The 18,256-nt window shown below is 39.6% G+C and overlaps 1 protein-coding gene across 2 annotated transcripts in view; it reads right to left on the bottom strand.

Annotated features, from left to right (window-relative positions):
- Positions 1-8,806, bottom strand: part of TBL1XR1 (transducin beta like 1 X-linked receptor 1) — a 61,245-nt gene extending 52,439 nt beyond the window's left edge. The window contains exon 1 of one of the 2 annotated variants that reach the window (XM_031055487.1): positions 8,740-8,806. The gene's annotated coding sequence lies outside the window, so the exon portion shown is untranslated. The remainder of the gene's footprint in view (positions 1-8,739) is intronic. The other variant, XM_005419028.2, reaches the window with a different exon arrangement.
- Positions 8,807-18,256: the final 9,450 nt, after the last annotated feature.

Here is an 18,256-nt window from a genome sequence, read left to right as displayed (position 1 = left end):
CTGTAGATTTTTCACCAGATGAGTGACAAGTCACAAAAATATGTGGAACAATTGACTTCACTTAAGCTGCAATGCTTTTTTCTTCAAAAGCAAGCACAGAGGTTCCTAACTTATGAGTCCTGCATAGCTGACATCTTTTTAAGTTGATGTCACCCATCACAGCTGTAACTTGGCACTTCTAGTAACACTCTGCTCAAGATTTGTCTTTCCTGATGTTTCTCCATTCCTGCACTTGCAAAACATCCCACATCTATCTTGGGGTAACAACAGAACCTCAGGAACCCTAAAAAATGACTATTTTTTCCCCAGAGGTTTGCTATGTATAGATGCCACGAGTTCTTTTCAGAATGATTTAGAATTTGCGCACATAACACTCCTTTTTCAAAGCATAAATTTAAAGATTTACGTAACGGATTAAACTGTCTTCCAAATCAGACAAAAAAATGAGTCCAGGACTTGCTTATGTGCTTCTGAATTTGCTGAACTATAATGTTTCTGATCACTACACTGTTTTCTCTCAGGCTACAGTTTCTGCCCTATATCCCAACCCCCATGAACTCCAGACACTCAGACATCAGGACTAAGATATTTCGGAGGATCACATGTAACACTCCTTCCTCTTCCAAATATGCCACAATCCACATCCTGCTGTGGACAGAATGAAAAGCAGTCTGATGAAAATGGGAAGCTTTAACAGAGACAGTCCAAGTGCAAGTTAACCTCGACAGGGTAAACCCAGCAACTGCTTTGACATGGGCATTTTGAAAGAAAAAATAAAAAATCAGTAGTTTATGTAGTTTGCATTATGATGAAAAGGAAATTCAACTGAAATACATGGACCACCATGGAGACACGTGAATAAAAAAATCAAATGCCACCAAACAAAAAAAAAAAAAAAAAAAAAAAACAAACAAAAAAAAAAAACCAAAAACCCAAAACAAAACAAAATGGCAACAGTTGTTCCTGTGGGCAATGAGGAGGCCAGTCTGCTGAGAAATTCCTGTCAGGTCCAGCAAAAGGGATGTTAAAACAAAACTGGATGGGGCAGTGGAAGCAACTTTGCTCCACAACAGCCTATTGACCACAGCTCCCAGTCTGAGTCAAGAACTGGGACCTGCAAGAGTCTGCTCAACAACTGGGGAGGACTTTAAAACAGGAACCTCAAACTGCAGCAGCATAGGAAAAATCTTAATAATAACCAAAATTGAACAGTTCAGCAAAAAAGGATTTTGTTTTTAGAAAAAGTTAAATATAAAAGAAGCCAGGAATTAGGCCAGTGGAAAGGTATGCAACAATCTAAGCTGCATTTCCAGTCACAAATTCAAACACATAGCAATTACTTGCTTATCATAAGTAGTATGAAATGTGTACAAGAAAAGGCAGCAATGATCCTGCCTAAAGAGCAGCACATCACCTTGGGGTATTGATGGTAGGAAATATTAAGTTGTATTTTATCTTCTATTTAGAGCAAAACCCCAGCATCCCTAATGTGGTTTCCATTTGCTATTTACGTAATTAAGTCACCTCCTCACAGTTCAGATACCCTTACTTACTACTCAGGTTACTTCCAATTTCCCAGATGGTCATTCTTCAGAAAAGATTATCTGAGCCTCAGCCACTTCTTGGTTAAACCTATTCTGATGGCTTATTAGTAGAATAATTTATCAGCTGTTAAAAGAATATTTGTTACAAATTCATTTTCTATGTAAATAAGGTTCCATGAACTAGGAAGGAATTCCAGCCTTTTCAAATTCATTTTAATGTGAAATGCTGACATCAAGTTGTAACTTTGATTATTTTTTTTCCTGTTCCAGTTCAATCACTCGGTTGAATTACTTGAACTTCTGCTGAACTGCACCAAAAAAAGGAAAATTAACTAATGCCTCATTTGATCTTGTGACCATAAAACTTGTGTTTTCATTCCCTCTTTAACCTTTGACCATCTATTTTCCCCTTAATTTGTGTGTTATGCACCTGATAGTTTTAAAATTGTTTCTTTTATTCATGGAAAAAGACTCTGCTCTGATGGTTGATCTGCCCTCTGTTCATTTTAACCACCAGTGACTTTATTCTGGATTCTCATCAGTAAGCACACACTCAAAATCACTTCTTCGTAGCCCATCATGTATATGTAATTTGGCTTACTGTATGCCAGAAGTGCATGGCTCTCCTCATAAAAAGTGTCAACTAAGCTAGAAGAGAAGACAAGTTACAAGAGAGTGAAATGGCTGATTTTATAAAAGCTCCTTCGCCAGTTTCACAGAATCAGCTGAGCTGGAAGAGACTCACAGGGGTCATCGAGTCCAGCTCCTTGCCCTGCACAGACCCATTCCCAAGTCACACCATGTGCCCAGTTTATTCCTTTATTCAAATCCTCTCCTTTTCACATTGTTATGATGGACTTAAATTTAACTTATGCCACTGGACTTAGCTTTTTTTTTGAAACAGTTGTTAAACACCTGAACACAGGATAAAACATTTTTAAAACACATGTAGACTGCAATAAAATATGGTCCATCTACAGCCCAAAGAAATTAAGTGAAAGGGGAAGATTTCATGAATATTATTAATGAGGTCAAAGATTCCAATTATGGCTCACAATTGACATCAATACCCTCCATTTGTGTGAATATTAAATTCGTGGATGCCAATCCTACATACATATGCCCAGTATGGGATTCAAATCCCTTGTCTTGAATAGTTTCTTATATTTGTTCACTAAATCACAATAAGAATGCCACACATGACCTTTATTTACAAAGATGGGTGCACTAACCCACTGACTACAATTTTTGCTTCTAATCACTGGGTGAACTAAAGACTTGGAAAGCAAATACAGACTTCTAGCCGTGCCATCCATGCTGATGGCCACATAGGGTCCTGGTTTTCGTAGGCCAGCAGGTCTCTGTTTCTCCTGAGTAAATCAAAGTCGGCATCAGCAGAGTCACTCCACACAGCCTGCAGACTTCCTATTGTTCTGCAGCAATATTCATTATCTCCCAGCATCAGCACTGCTGAAACTAAGGGCAGCTTTTACTTTTGTTAACTTGAACTGACATCAACTTTCTGTTGACAAGAAGGAAACCAGGATCAAGGCCTGATGATACAAGTGGCACGTTGACATGGTCTCCTGTGAAATCAGCCTTGCTCTTCTGCAGATGGCAGCACTCACATGCTGGCACACAAAAGAGCCTGTCCTTGGGTTTTCTCTACAATACCCTACTACATGTACACACAAAAGCCAGTTTAATTTTTTAACTATGCAACAAACTTTGCCAATGTTAAGGAGACTTTACACTGTATTTCTAATTCTTTCATATAACAGAGCAGGAAAAGGGTAATTTCAGGTTATACAACTTCACCAGGGCATATGGCAGTGAACCCAGAGTACAAACACAAAATCTCCCTCTCCTCTAAAGCAGATGGCATGCTGATCAAGTAAGACATCATCTAATGCTAACTGCACTACTATTATCTATTGAACCAACACCAGTATAAAGCAGTGAAGACAGAAAAAACCTAAGGCAGGGGAGGTAAAGCAGAGGAAAACAATAAAAAAAACCTGACTAAGCCAGCTGTAAGAGAAGACAACCCATTGCAGCAGAAACAGCCTCTTTTCAGATATATTTAAGATTTAAAACCTAGAAATGGCAGTAGATAAGGAATAGTAATGGCCCTCACCCTGTTTTAGAAGATGTTCTTCTAGCTTGAGATACTGGCCCAGTTCCCTTTGCTCTTGCACTGCACTGGGCACCTGCCAGGGGCTAAATATCCCAGCTGCTTAGATAATTACATATTTATGATTTTGCCGAGAATTCTTAGTCAAAGCTTATTTTTGAACTGTAAAATACTTAGGAAACAGCAGAGAAAGTTCTCTGACAAATGCTACTTCAAAACAGAGCCAACCCTTCAATTTTTTTAAAGGACGTTCATTTCCGTTTCAGTTGATTCATTCAGTGGTGAACTTTAATGGCAGAAAAAGCTGAAAAGGGGTGTTTTCCCTCTCAGTCAGAAAGGGATCTATCTTGCTAGTGTGTTTAACTTACTCTCTGTAAAGAAACAGAAAATTCCAAAAACCCTTCCAAAAATTATTCAGAATAGTGTATGCACAATTTTTAATGCTTACCACAGTTTGCACCCTACCACATGATGGAACTTTTCTTTTGTATCACATTATCAGCAGTATTTCCTCTTCCACACATAAACCACTAGATTAGCTAATTCATGCTGATCTAATAAATAGAACTGAATAGAACTGAGGTATGAACATTTTGAAATATAACTGTTTAGCCACAACCAATTATCACACAAAATACATTGCACTTCGCCTTCCCTCATTGATAACAGCATCCACTGATTTCAGAAGGAGCAAAACAGTTCAAAATTTCATGTTGTCAATTATTTGAAACTATTTCAGAACCTGCAAGAAATATTATTTTTTCCTTTTAAGGCTGCACTCCATAAACTGTACAACCAACAGGCTAACAATAAATTTCACAAGCACTTTTAGGCCCTACTGTTCAATGTGCTTTCAAGCTTGGTTAGCTTTATGCATGCAAGAACTCCTTATTTATATTGCAAAAGAACTACTCCTACACTAAAAGTTACATGTAGGCACATGCATTTGTATTTTATAGAATAAGGGCCTTAGTCTTGCAGGGTTATTTATTTTGAATCAGTTATTCTAGGTTATTGAGGGCAACATCTTTAGTCCTGTCAAGTTTCATAAACTCTGGAAAGCAAGGGTCCCTGCTCTCAGTATGACAATCAACCTTCAACTCCACCACCTTCCAAAGAGCTGCTCATCTGCAGATACTCAATTTATACACCTCTAGCTGAGAGATGCCATTCAGCTCCTCTTGAAACAAAGCCAGTTTTGCAATTGCAGTGCAAAAACCTCGGAGCTAGAGGCACAGACCTCCAGCTGTCCTTGGCAGGTGCCAGCAGAGACAAGGCTTCCACACCAAACCCAGCTCTCCAGCTCATATTCCCTCCCTTGGTTGTCTTGCTTTGCATGGAAGAATTTCAACAAAGTGGCCTGGTAGATCAGTATTTGGAGGGTTTAGCTGCTGGGGAAGCATGGGCTAATAGTTAAATCCATTTATTCATTTACCTGTCTTCTAAGGAGTGTGAAGGTCACAGGACTACCTGAAGGCACCACAAAGACATTCAAATTAAAAACAACTTGCTGCAGTCTTGGGGAAATTTTTGCAGACAGTCTCCCTTCACTTTGGAGTGACTTGTTCTCCCCAGCTCCTCCAAGCCCTCCTGCTGTTTCTGAGATAAATCCCCTGTAGGTAATTACACTGAAATGTTGCACCCATGGAATTTGCTGGCCCAAGAGACTCAGTGCCTGCAGAGCTGTTCTATCCCATCTCTTATGAGTAGGAACAGTTGACATAACACACAATAGGCGTGCTACACCCTCGAAACACGGTATAATGTGTTCACCTAGAAGTAGGCAGCACTGAAAAGAATGGATTTAAATCACCTACTTGGTATTCCCCCCAAGACTGTGAGGACATGCCTTAGCTGTTGATGACTCTGCTTGCCTGGGGACTAGGTAATTTTGTGTTCACTGCCTATCCTCAGACTTTACCTGTGCCAGCTTGTAATAAACAATAACATTCTCTATTCTCTTCTGCATGAGACCTTTTTAACTGATCAGGGTGTTGATCTTTGTCAAACCATCCATGTAAAGGCTCAGAACATGGACACAGTGTTTTCCAGGATGACTGTAAGAAGGCCAGCACATGGCCCAGCTCAAGTCCTTCCCAGCCCTTTCTGCTTACCTCTGCCAAATTAAACCCATCCCAGCAAGCTGTCATAGGACAGTCACAAACTGGTAGCTCCCACTTTTCTGTAAGCTCCTGGGTTTTGCACAGTCCATTCTGTATTTCTAAATTTACATATACACCTATATGTGTGTATAAATATGTGCATAGATAAGCACACTCCTATATTCCCACGTTATTTATGTGAACACACAAACCTGCTTCAATGACTTGCAAAGGCAGAAAGGCAAACTGGTTTGCTTCCAAAACTCACAAAAAAAGCACCACACAATGGAAAATCTTTCTTGGGTAAGCTACAAGTTCCATCACATAATAAGAAAATGCATTTGCTAAAGCCCTTGTTGAAATCCTGATGTCATCATTTGCTTAGACCCAAGATCCAAGACTTCAAATTTTTATTTCCGACACATTAATTCTTGTGACCGCAGATTAAGTACCAGTTATCAGCCTCTAAATGAACCTTCAAAATCCTAGAAAAGTAGCATTAGACGCTTACTTTCCTGCAATTACCAGGCCTTTTTCATAAAGCCTTTGCATCTTTCCTTTGACATTGTGAGGAACATTAAATTTGGCTGGAAAAATGGGAAGGAGAACTTACACCCACTGAACACAGCCATGCTATATCACAATATCAATATTTAATTTTCTAAAGAATTACCAACAACTACAATAATTTTTAAAGAGTAACTAGTATTTTACCCTATTTGGTTTATCAGTTAACATATACATAATATATTGTGCATATCATAACATAATATGATGCAAAAAATAAGCTTCTTTTAATTGCCTTGAAAACTGAAAATCTAAGAAAACAACAGAAGAGGATGGAGTATGTGTAAATTGTTATTTTGGGTGTTTTTACTACTAAGAAATGGAACTGACAGTCAGGATTTAAACATGACCAAAAATGCTACAACCATTTCTCAAGGGAATCAGAAATTAATTTCTTATTCAAATGTATGTGTTGAACATGGGCAACCATTGTTAAAGCAAGGCCTTTCTGGGGGATGTACAAAACCTGCTTTCTTCTGTGACCTCTGGCCCACGCTTTGTTTACACACAGCAAAGAGAAAAACATAATAAAAACCTCTAAAAGTATTTTTTACTGTACAGGTTTAGTTACAATTACTTTGGGGATGGTAAAAAATGTGTCTAGCTTGTCTCCTAAATCTACATTCAAACTATCTCAAAGTTAATCAGAGGTGAGTAATGGCTTAGAAATCTCTTGAATAATAAAATATAACAACTTATAGCACAAAAACAGCCCTCAAAGACAAGAGTGGGGAGTACTTCATTCCACTGCAAGTAATAGTTGAGTATGTTTTATGATCACTGTAACAACTACCATGCCCTTGAGACTGTGCAATTCTGAGTTTCCAATATAATTTGTAGGGGGAAAATTAGGGCAAAATGCAGTAACATTTCAAGTACAGTCTCACAGTATTTTAAAATTTTATGAAGTATAAGGACTAGGTTAATATGAAATGAGTCATGTTTTTAAGAGAGACAGTAATACAGATCAGTATCTTAAATAATAACTAAAATAACACTCAACCACTACAAAATAAAAAGAAAACAGAGTAGCTTTTTGCTGGAAAAAGGTCAACAACAATGAAGATTTAACAATACTAGAAAAGGCTGAGAGCACTGCTCATTTCAGGACCAAGAAGTTAAAATACCAGTCTGAGTGACTAGGTAAACGCTATTCTTTCTCACTTAACAAATCCATTCCCACCACCTGAAGTTCATCTCAAATTAATATAAACTCATATAAACTCTGAGCCTAAAAACCAGACTATTAAACAACATACATCCTTGGTGCAGATCTTCTGATTTCAGAGGTATATTTGCTTGACTTTGTGACAAATATATTACATTTCACTCCACGATGTCTTTGGGAGTTAACAGAATTGCTCACTACCTCAAAGTGAAGGAGTTACATCCAAGCAAACTCTCTTTAAGCATCACTTTTCCTCACAGGGCAAAGACAGTGGAGTTGCAAAGGTATAAATAAGTGAGGCTGTAATTGATTTACATATTCTTTAGATCCATTTCCACATGCAAACCAATGGAAATCAGCTCAGCTCTCATATCCAAAACTGAGTGTTCAAAGCAAGTGGTTCAAAACATTACCCCTTTAGCCTCTGTACTGAGCACAACAAGAGAGAGATGCTTCAGATATAGAATTCACACTGGCACTTCATGCATTTAATTCTTAAGGCTAATGCTGAAGGTACCACTCTTGCACACCTCAACTGTGACAACATAAGATACCAAAACTGCTAAAAAAGAGGTAGTTTGATCAAAGCTGAAGCAGTATGTTCCAGCCCTTCCCTTCAGGCCTCAGCTCTGCTTTCCATCTGCACAGCTATTCAGGAAGCACCAGCAAACCATAAGGATAGCCTGAAAATATGAATTTGCAGCAGTCTGTAACACTAACATTCAGAGATGGAATAAGAAGATTACCCTTTCTACAGCAGCTAAAATTTTAACTTCACTGGTCTTACACTGCCAAATGGGCTGAAGTAAAATACACCTGACAATGCAGAGCTGGTTCTGGGGTTTTTTTCTGTTAGTATTGAAACAAACTGCAGAAAGCACCCAAGTGGGGGCAATAGAACATTCATCTTGGCTGCAGCTCACCCCAAACAGGCTCTTGGCCAAAAGAGGAAGCAACACCAGTTACCAACAGGATGAGCTATGCTACTGTCGAGTCACACTTCTCACTTCAAAATTAACATGCTGCCCTACTTTCCACAGGATAAAACCAGGTGCAATTGTAATATTTCTGTCAAACAGCATAATGATCTAGAGGTTCCTTAAAAAATGAAAATAATCCACTTGAATACTAAAAAGTAGTTATTCTATTTGCAGTGTAAGCCTGCTAATGGCAGGTGTGCAGAGAGAAACCATGCCACCTTTAGTCAGTTAAAAAGGTACTTACCATTGGCAGTGCATTGATATGCAGAAGTTTTCCTTTCGGGTGCCTCTTGCCACAGAAGGGTGATGCTGACAGGGAAATAAGGAGACAAAATAGGAAATGTTAGTATTTACTATCTTGAAACCACAGGTACTGACACCGAAATATTTTGAAAAGCCCCAAACAAAAATCAACATTCCAATGGTATGACTTTCAAAATGGTTACATCCACTGTGAAGCAGTAAAAGAAAAATCTGTTTTCCTAACACATCTTGCACTAAATAACTCAATTTATGTACACAGGTGTGCCCATGAGCCTAAAGAGTTACCAACTCCTGCAGTGACCTCAGTAATTAAAGAAAACAACCAGCTCACACTAATTGCTAGCAACACTTGACAACATGTAAATAACATAAATCTCCCTAGTGCAAAATTCAAGAGAATTCTTGTCCACCTTTAAAACCCAAACAAAAACATAATCTAAACAAATCCACACTCTCCTACATTTTAATAATTTTCTTTACACGTCAATAGTAATTTTATGCACCCTACAATAAAATAACTAAGTGTAAGGACACAGCTTTTGACGTCCAAATATGAGGTAACTCCATCCCCTACAACATTCATTTTTATTCAGCAGTGACAAATGATTTTTATCCACACTAATATTCCTGAGTGGTTGCCCTCCATACAAATACTTGCCAGACGACTTTTCTTTAGGACATAATCTAATCACCCACTCAAAGAGCAGGAAGGGTGACAGATGGACATGGCTGACTAATGAAGTATTACCAGGCTATTTTTAGATTAAATTCTTTACCAAGCATCTGCAACCTGTGGTCAAAAAACTTTTACTATGAGTAAAGAGTAACTATAGTTTGTGGGACTCATGATTAACACAAGGTTCTCACATGCAACTTTCAAGCTCAACCAGCAGGAAATCATTCATTATAGAGCCATTTTTGGACCCAGCCCAAAAGAATAAAAAAAATAAAAAAAAATAAAAGAGCTGCAACATTTTGGCTTATTTTATTCTTAGAAGACCCCACAAGGCAGGCAGTAACATCACCTTCACAGTGCAAGCAAGAGGCACTGCAGAGGATGCTGAGGAATGGAGGAATGCTGGGAATTGAAAGAATTTGCAAACATGCTCTTATTTCCTTGCTTAGTTGTACTTGTGCTGCAGAAAATATGTAAATAGGCTGAGTGAAACTCCACTCCTCAAGAGGTACAGTATCCTATGCAAGGCTACTCAGAAAGCTTTTTTTCCACAGCCAGAGAGAGCTGCTGACCGGCTGAGAAGAGAAAGCTTTAACACCCACTCTGCAGAACCCATAAAAACATTATTTGCTTATAACAAGAGTTTTTCTTCAAAGCAAAACAAAACAGCAACCAACCAAGATTCTTTTCAGAACAATCTAAATCATGATAAAAGCTGTGTTCAGAGAAAGGCAGAGGAGGGCCCTGCTTCTGAGTGTGGTGCTCGGTTTGGGTTATTCCATTTGGGAAGGAACATTGCAAACATAAATAAAGGGATGATTGCACAGACATAAACCATTTTCTTCAAGGAAAAAAGGCTTTCTACACACTGCCCAAACTGTCTCCTTCCAACACCTCTTTGCCCTTGTGCAATCTCGAGTGCAGTACTTATCATCGAAGCCAGAGAGGGAAACCTTTCTGCCTGATCCGTGGAAGAGGCTTCTTGTCCTTTGCTTTACATCTAAACAGGGCAGTGACACGGAAAGAAGCTGGAAGCAAAGACTCAAGAGAGCAGAGAATTAGAAAAGAAAGGGTTCACTGACTTCATTCCTCCTTCAATGTTAATTGGTTGTAGGCTCCAGTTTTAAATAAGGGCGCTTGAAGCGATGTGTAAACATTTAGAAAACTCTGCAATGTCCTTCTTCAGAATCAATTGCTGAGTACAAATGCCTCATCAGCAGCTTTTTTTTCTTTCCAAATTTATCTTATTGGATTTTGGCATGTACTTTGAAACAATGTAGGTGACAGTTATAATTTATTGATTTCAGACTATCTCTCACCTTTATATTCTACCACGTTACGGTGGTTGAAATAGGTGCCCAGATGCAGTAACCGCTATTGTACATGACACTTAAAGGGCATCTGGTGGATTATTTTTAAGTTGATAAGGCACACCTGGGGAATGCACAGCAGCTTGAGAGTTTGGATCCTTCATCTTGGAGGGGCTGGGAACGGCTCACCACTGCCTGGTGACGTGTTCAACATCAACTGAAAACTGCTCCCCTCAACTTGAAAAGAAAGATGATTTTGCCATGTGTGTGCACTGACCTGTGCTCAGAGCCAGCGCTTACCAGCCTTGCCCACACCAGTTTTTTCTGCATAAAATGACATAACTGATGCCCGTGTCCCTTGGAGATTTGGGGCCAAGCACTCGGTACAACACCCAACATCATCTCCCTGTGAAGAGCATCCTACCCTGCTGTGCAGTACAGAGACCAGCCACGCTCCAGGCCTTAAACCCAGCCCCCATGACTCAGGCAGTTCTCACCTGCAGGGCTAAAACCAACACGCCAAACCACCTTCATCAAAGCAGCAAATACCCATCCAGGCTGCCTGCACAGATTGGGCTGCTGCTATCAACTAAGCAATAATCGTCTGGTGCAAAGGAAACCACAGATAAAAACAACCCTGGCACCAACACTGTGACAGATCTGGTTATAAACACACAGACCAGATGTGCACTGATGTTAGTCCTTACCTGCTTCCAAACACAATCAGTTCAAAGCAAGGATTTCTCTAAATGCTACTTGCAGAAATGTTTAACCATTTCCTTCCAGAAATGCTGCTATTGGTGCTACTTTCTTCTTCCCAGACATTACACTGGGTATGTGTTATGGTTAAACCAGTGGTTTTTGCATGAGCTTTGAATTGCTCCTGTTCCCCATGTGAACTTGTGCTTCTTTCTAATCCTCTTTGGATCACACTGTTTAAACTACTTTCTGAGATTTTGGTGCTCTTTGAGTTCTAACAACAAATTTAGCCATGAGATGTTGTGCTTTCCGAATCACAGAAGCCTTCTAAGGACACAGTATCTTTTCTTCTAAATTATCCTTGAGTATCCTGCTTTTATCTGAATTCAGTATCTGGACAAAGTGTCCCAATCAAAACAGCATTAAAAATAACTAAATCCTGGATATTCCCCCTCAGTAACTAGGCTGCAAAAACCATGAGACAATAACTTTAAAAGCCTAAATTGAAAACTAATCACTCCATTGAATCCTTCCTTTCATTTGGTTAATAGGCACATACAAAGCTAATGGTGATTCTACCACTGCTGTGCTTGGAACATAAACAGAGAAAACCAAAGTTATTTCTTTTAATCACAGTTCCACAGTGATGTATGGCAATAATTTTTTTTAAGCAATTCAGCACGTCTACAACAACATCTGCTTTTCTGATCTGGCAGAGAGGCTGAACTGAGACAAATACCAACTCAGAAAATTCAGGAGAGACAAATACATACAAGTGTGTGGTGGGGGGGGGAAATCAGCACCACGCACAAGATGTCGTTAAGAAGTGTCATTAATTGAAAGTGGTAGGTAGCAATAGGGCTCCTAGTGACAAAATAACATGCACAGACTGCTCCTGTACTTCACTCTGGGAGCAGGGCGTGGGCGAGGATGTTTTACAGGAAGCCTCATCAGGGGAAGCACTGAAAGTATGTAAGACCTGCCCAGAGACATATCCACACAAACTCCTAAACTCTACCTGAAACAGCTCTTCTCTGTCAATTGAGAAATTTTTATTTCCTGATTTTTGTTCTTCTACCTTTTTTCCATTAGAAATATAGAAAAACCTGATGTAAGCTGACCTTCCAGATGTTTCAAAGAAGAAATGCTTAATTTGTACATTCATATCACATTAAAGCTGCACAACTTTCCACACTTCAGGAATACTCTTACATAGAACAAGCACCTGTATGTCCAAGGACATATGTGAATCAACTGCTAAAACAAATGGTATCTGAGGGGATAGAGAATAAGAACTGGGCAAGCAGACAGCACCATTCTGGAGAAAATTCATCCAGATACAGAAACCACTTATTGCAAACCCACAGAAACAGGATTCACTGTGCAATGAGAAACACACGACAAGTCAGACCAGGGCAAAAGAATACTGCAGAAATTTAAATACCAATTTCTGCAATAGTCAAAAACTGAGGCAATCACAGAAAATAGCTCATAGCCCACTGAAAGGGAAGGAAGCTGAATTGCTGGAGAGGAAACCAACTCAGCCAGCTCCATTAAAAACCCATAATGCACCCCAGTAATCTTGTCAATACCAATCAGCTGGTAGGAAGGCAAGCAGCAGTGCAGCACCATTTCACTTGCAAGCATTTAAATGAAATTCATTAGCAAGTAATCCAATTCACATAAACTGGAAGTTAGAAGGTCCTAGAGAATGAAGTTAAACCCAGTCTAGACTGGGGAAGAGTATAAAGAGTTATTACCCAAAGCACTCTTATGCCAAAGGACCTTGGAGCACTCACAAAACCCCACCTGCTACCTGCGGGATGGGAGCCCACCTGTGAAAATTCAAGGTAGTTTCCAATTTGTGGAGCTTTTCTTCCAAAAATAGTAGACATAATGATTACTGACATTTTGATCAAAACAGTAGCTTACTGACAAATATTTTTTCTGTTTTTTTCAGTCTAGAACTGGGTTTTAAATTTAAATTCATCACTGGAATATTAATCAGCTAAAACAACTTGCCAAACTGGGGGCTCTTAGAAGACACACTTCAAATAGGAAAAACATTTTTCCTTCTCTAAAAAAAAAATAAATATGTGAAACATTTAGGGGCCACTCTGTTATTACAGATTTCAATTACATGCCTAAAACACTGAACCAAGACACAAAAAAACCCAAAAACATGAAACAACACAAAAAACAATTTAAAAAATCAGAATATTTTTTCCCATTCCTCAGAGCAACAACAGACATATTTCCCATATACTAACTCAGTCTTCTGCAGCTCACTAAATCAACTCAGCTGCACTGGTGGGTGAGAACCCTTCCATTCTCCACTCAGAACTCATTCCCAGTTAACTCAGATGAGCCTTCACAGCTGAAGGAAGGCCACAGCTGCTTTTGTCAACATGGAAATGTGCCTGCAGGGAACTGATAGTTGCAAGGTTAGGAGGACTTTTAAACTGGTCTCCAATGTGGGATATGGAACAAAGCTCAAACTGCTTTCCTGGGAAAATCACCTTCTTCTGCTAACAGCGCCTGCCTCATCTGTGTTTTTAGACAGATACTATGTTTTTAGACAGATACTGTGTTTTCAGGACAATATATTCTTCTGCTTTGGGATTCACAGTAGCCATGCAGAAGAGCGTATCTAGACTACAGCAAGCCTAATTTACTGAATTAATTAAAATTCTGTCTCATATATGCCATATTTTGGTGAGGTGGGACACACATTTTACACAGACATCACATTTGGAACTAGGCTCAGTATGTTTACATAAGGAAATATCCCAAAATAACAAAAGGACTTGACAATATTGTGATTGTTTTCAACCTCAGTGAGTATAACCACCATGGGAGCTCTGTCTGGGTTTCCCTCAGTGTTGGTACCACTACCACCTTTTGGGTCTTTGGGCACCCAGAAGTCAAACAGGGCATTCTTTCAAAGCAGCAGCTCAGATGTACATCTTTGCCAAGCCAAGCTAAGGAGCTGCTGAGGACATTCAGACAATGCAGAGGGGCTTGGTTTGTGCTGCAGGAGGTGTTTGCAGACAGCCTGACGTCAACAGGCTGGAGCTGTCCCGCTGCGGCCGCTGACCCTGAACGCTGTGCACACCCAGGGCTGCTCAAGTGACTCTCCCTGTCTGAGGACACAGCAGGAAGCCTGGTTGCCTTCTGTCTGCCCACTGCAGGAATAATTCCCAGGGTACCTGCCCTTGCAGCAAAGGGTCAGGGTTAAAAACAAAGGTGTTCGAAAATAATCTTAAAAATCTACCTCGCTCGCGATATTGGGTGATAGTGATAGCACAGAGGCTGAAGAGTTAGGATCCAAGAATTCCCTTAAAATAGCCCTCAAAATTATAAGTGACTTTCAAAACTCAAAAGCACTTAAAAATCCACAGGTATGAAAACATTTTTCTGAAAACTTTAAGTCGTACCAGAGGCCCGAAAGCAAAGTTTGTAGTGGCTCTTGGGCCCATACACTGCAGGTGTTCCTGGGATACAGCTCCACTAAAACAAGGTGCTTATAATAATGTGTTCCAGATTCTTCCTAAAATTATTATTACTGTTATTATTTTGTGCAAAGCCAGAGAAAAACATAAGCCTCTCACACTGCCAAAAAGAAGGTAACACTGAATATCCCAAAATCATCAATTAAATGCATCAAGGAAAAATAAAAAATATTCTATTTTTCAAAAATACTGGCTAACAAAAGCTGCTGCACTTCTGCTTATGGTGCCCTCTCATTTTCTCAGGAACTTTCATAACTGAGTGACACCTGAAGCACAATGTACTCAGGCAGTTGTATCACCTTTCCAAGCTACTACTGTGTCTGAGTCGTATTTTCACACAAATAACCTAGAGGTGAAGTATGGGTAAACCCTGTGACTAAGTAGCCGACAAGTTGCCCCAGACCCAGCAACACAAGGATTTTTTTCCTTTTTCCAAATCTTCACACCACACCACCAGTAGACAATACCATCTTTCCTACAACCTTTGGCCTCTGCTCTTTCCATGTCTCCATCACTTCTCCAACAGAGCAATTTTGCAACCTCATATGAGGACTCTTTGTGAATCAGAGTTAAAACCTACCTGGAGAGGGCTGCCCTTGTTCATGCACTGCTTATCCAGCCATCCCTGCTAAAAGGACAACTTATTCTTACACAGCAGCTACTGAGCTGTGACAAATTGCAGAGCAGGGAATAGGAGAAAAGCCTGTGCCGCTCATTAGCACGGAGGCTTTCCTGCCCCTGAGAAGGGAAACCTTCTCTGCAGCAGGGGCTCAAGTCACAGAAGGCAGAGGGACAGCACACTCATTCCCAAAGGAGCTGTCTCTTGTCCCTAAAAGCTCAGACATGTGGCTCACCTGAAGGCTTTGGTTTAGTTTTAAGCTCAAGTCCCATCCTAGCCAAGATCTGACTGCTACTGCCTGGGGAGGCCCCAGTTTACCCTCATCTCCCCTCTCCCAGCTGGGTGTTCTCAACACTTCCTCTCCTCTAAAAACAAAATTAATTTTTCTTCCACTCAGCTCTTGAAGCATCCCACTGCAGGGTCAGAGGAGGACAGAACTGGCTCAAGAAAGGAAGAGGGAACACAGCCCTGAAAGGGAAGAAATGCAGGAGCAGCACTGCCCTATAGCTCCACCACCAAAATACATGTTTCCAAAGGATGCCTGGTGCCTTGGACAGAGAAAGGGAGCCCAGCACAAAAAGCTCTCAGCAAACCTGGAATGATGTACTAGGTATGAGCTGTACGACAAACAGCACAGGCACCAATTGTGTAAAACAGGTATCTGTTATTCTGCTGTCTTTTCAAACCATTTGGATACCAGAGCTGTTTGTCCGTCACACTGACTGAATAGCAAAATAGCTGCATCAATATTAGACTTGTACATGGAGTAAGAGACACCAAAACCTGTCCCAGAGAATAAGGAGCTTACAGCACAGAGAAACATAGCAAAATATTTACTTTAGCACTATGGTCAAGGAGAACAGCATCTATTAAATAAATGGACTAAAGTCATTAATCATCAGCAGCATATTAAACTAATATAATCATGGCCACTTGTCCTTTGTTGTTTTTTTTTCTTAACAACAAGACTTAAGCATGACCAAGGAAAACATGTATTTGATTCATCAAAGACAACATATTCAAAAGAACTGAGACTCCAGGAAACAAAACCACAGCAGAGAGGTTTTACAAAGATCATCAACTAGGCCATGATTAATTGGTAAGAACCTAACAGTGCCCTTATTCAAGCCTCTCCTAAGCAGTAAAGAGGGTTTAGCTGTATGTATACACTTGAACTAATAAGCTATGTACCTCCAGGACAGACTTAGGTGGTATATCCTGAAATTTAAAAAAAAAATTCTCCTAAAAATACTGTTTTGTTAACATTTCAATTATGTTGGTTTTCCTGCTTGTAGGAAAAGGTTTTTCCCTATTGAAAATGAGTGTAAAAAAACCCTAAGCAAACTTATTTTGTTGCCAAAATGAGTGAAGTCAATATTTTTGTTTCACTGGAAGTATTTTCTGTTGGATTTCCTACGGTCATTGCAGCTGTACAGCTCAATTTATATCCCTTTGAACTTACGTGTTGCACATACAGAGCAACACACAGCAGGTGTTTATCCTACAAACAAGTGAAAGTGGGATTAGATAACCTATTACAGCACTTTACAAACAATTTAAAAAGCAGAAAAAAGAATGCTGATGTTAGTTAAGGGATCAGTCTCAAGTACAGCTATGTAACATCATCAACAGGAGAAAAAACAGCAATTTCACAGGAGCAAATGTTAAGGGCAAGGGAAGACTTAGGTTTGTCTGATAAAGACGGGGTAGCTGCAAATACATTTTAAATAACCAGGAAAAGCTTCCCCATAACAAAATCATGCCTGAGAAGACAAGTTAAGAGAAACTCTCGGTGCCATGGGGCTTCTGTTATTTTAAACAAGAGCAGTAAGGACTCTGGAAGGAGTAATTCTGCCTAAGGAGAAAGATTAGTGTTTAGTGTTTGATCTAACAGGGCTTTTCCCTTTCTTTACTTTTTGATTCTTATCTTGATTGTTTCACACCAGGAATCTGAAACTGCCTGAGCTGTGCATCCTGCAAATCTCGTTCAAACTGGAATGGGCTGGGGATAGGATTTCACCGGTTGGGAATTTCATTTACAGAACTCTGCCTCTGCAGTCACCTACAGAATTCTCATTGTCTGTAACTGCTGTCAGGGCTTCATTAAACCAGTGGGTTTGGGACTTTTCTTCTATTTTTTAAGTCAACTCACATTTATAAACGTGATCTACTAGACTGGTCAGAGAAAGTAACAAACTCAATACCTTCTTGGTCTTTGGGAAATAAAACTTCCTTAATCTTTTGCCTTGTTAAAGATGGAAAATTGGAAAATTTATCCACATCTTAAAATATGCCAGGTAGGTACCATCACTGAAAAGAACTGCTCCTGATGTGGTTTTTGGTGCTCTAATACAAATTCACTAAAGCATCCACAGACCAGCCCAGTTTTCATTTTCAAAAGGAAAAAAAGTGATGAATGTTTATGAACCTAAAAAAAGGGAAACAAAAACCAGCTATGCCTCTATTTTCCATTTGAACCTACATATATTTAGTTATTTTTACTGATGGAGAACAAACAGAAGGCCTGTAAATTTTGCTGCTTTCTTTTGTGATCATGCTAACATACACTGGTTTTCCAAGGAAGCAAGTGACAAATGCTCAGGGGAGGAGTATTGAACACACTTGTCAAAAATACTCCACCTAGCAGAATTATTTCCCCTCAGTGTCAAACACCAAATATT

This window comes from Geospiza fortis, unplaced genomic scaffold (genome assembly GCF_000277835.1).
Source record: "Geospiza fortis unplaced genomic scaffold, GeoFor_1.0 scaffold172, whole genome shotgun sequence".
Taxonomy (NCBI): Eukaryota; Metazoa; Chordata; class Aves; order Passeriformes; family Thraupidae; genus Geospiza; species Geospiza fortis.
The sequence above is the reverse complement of the archived record's forward strand: the minus strand, read 5'-3'. Positions and strand labels throughout refer to the sequence as shown.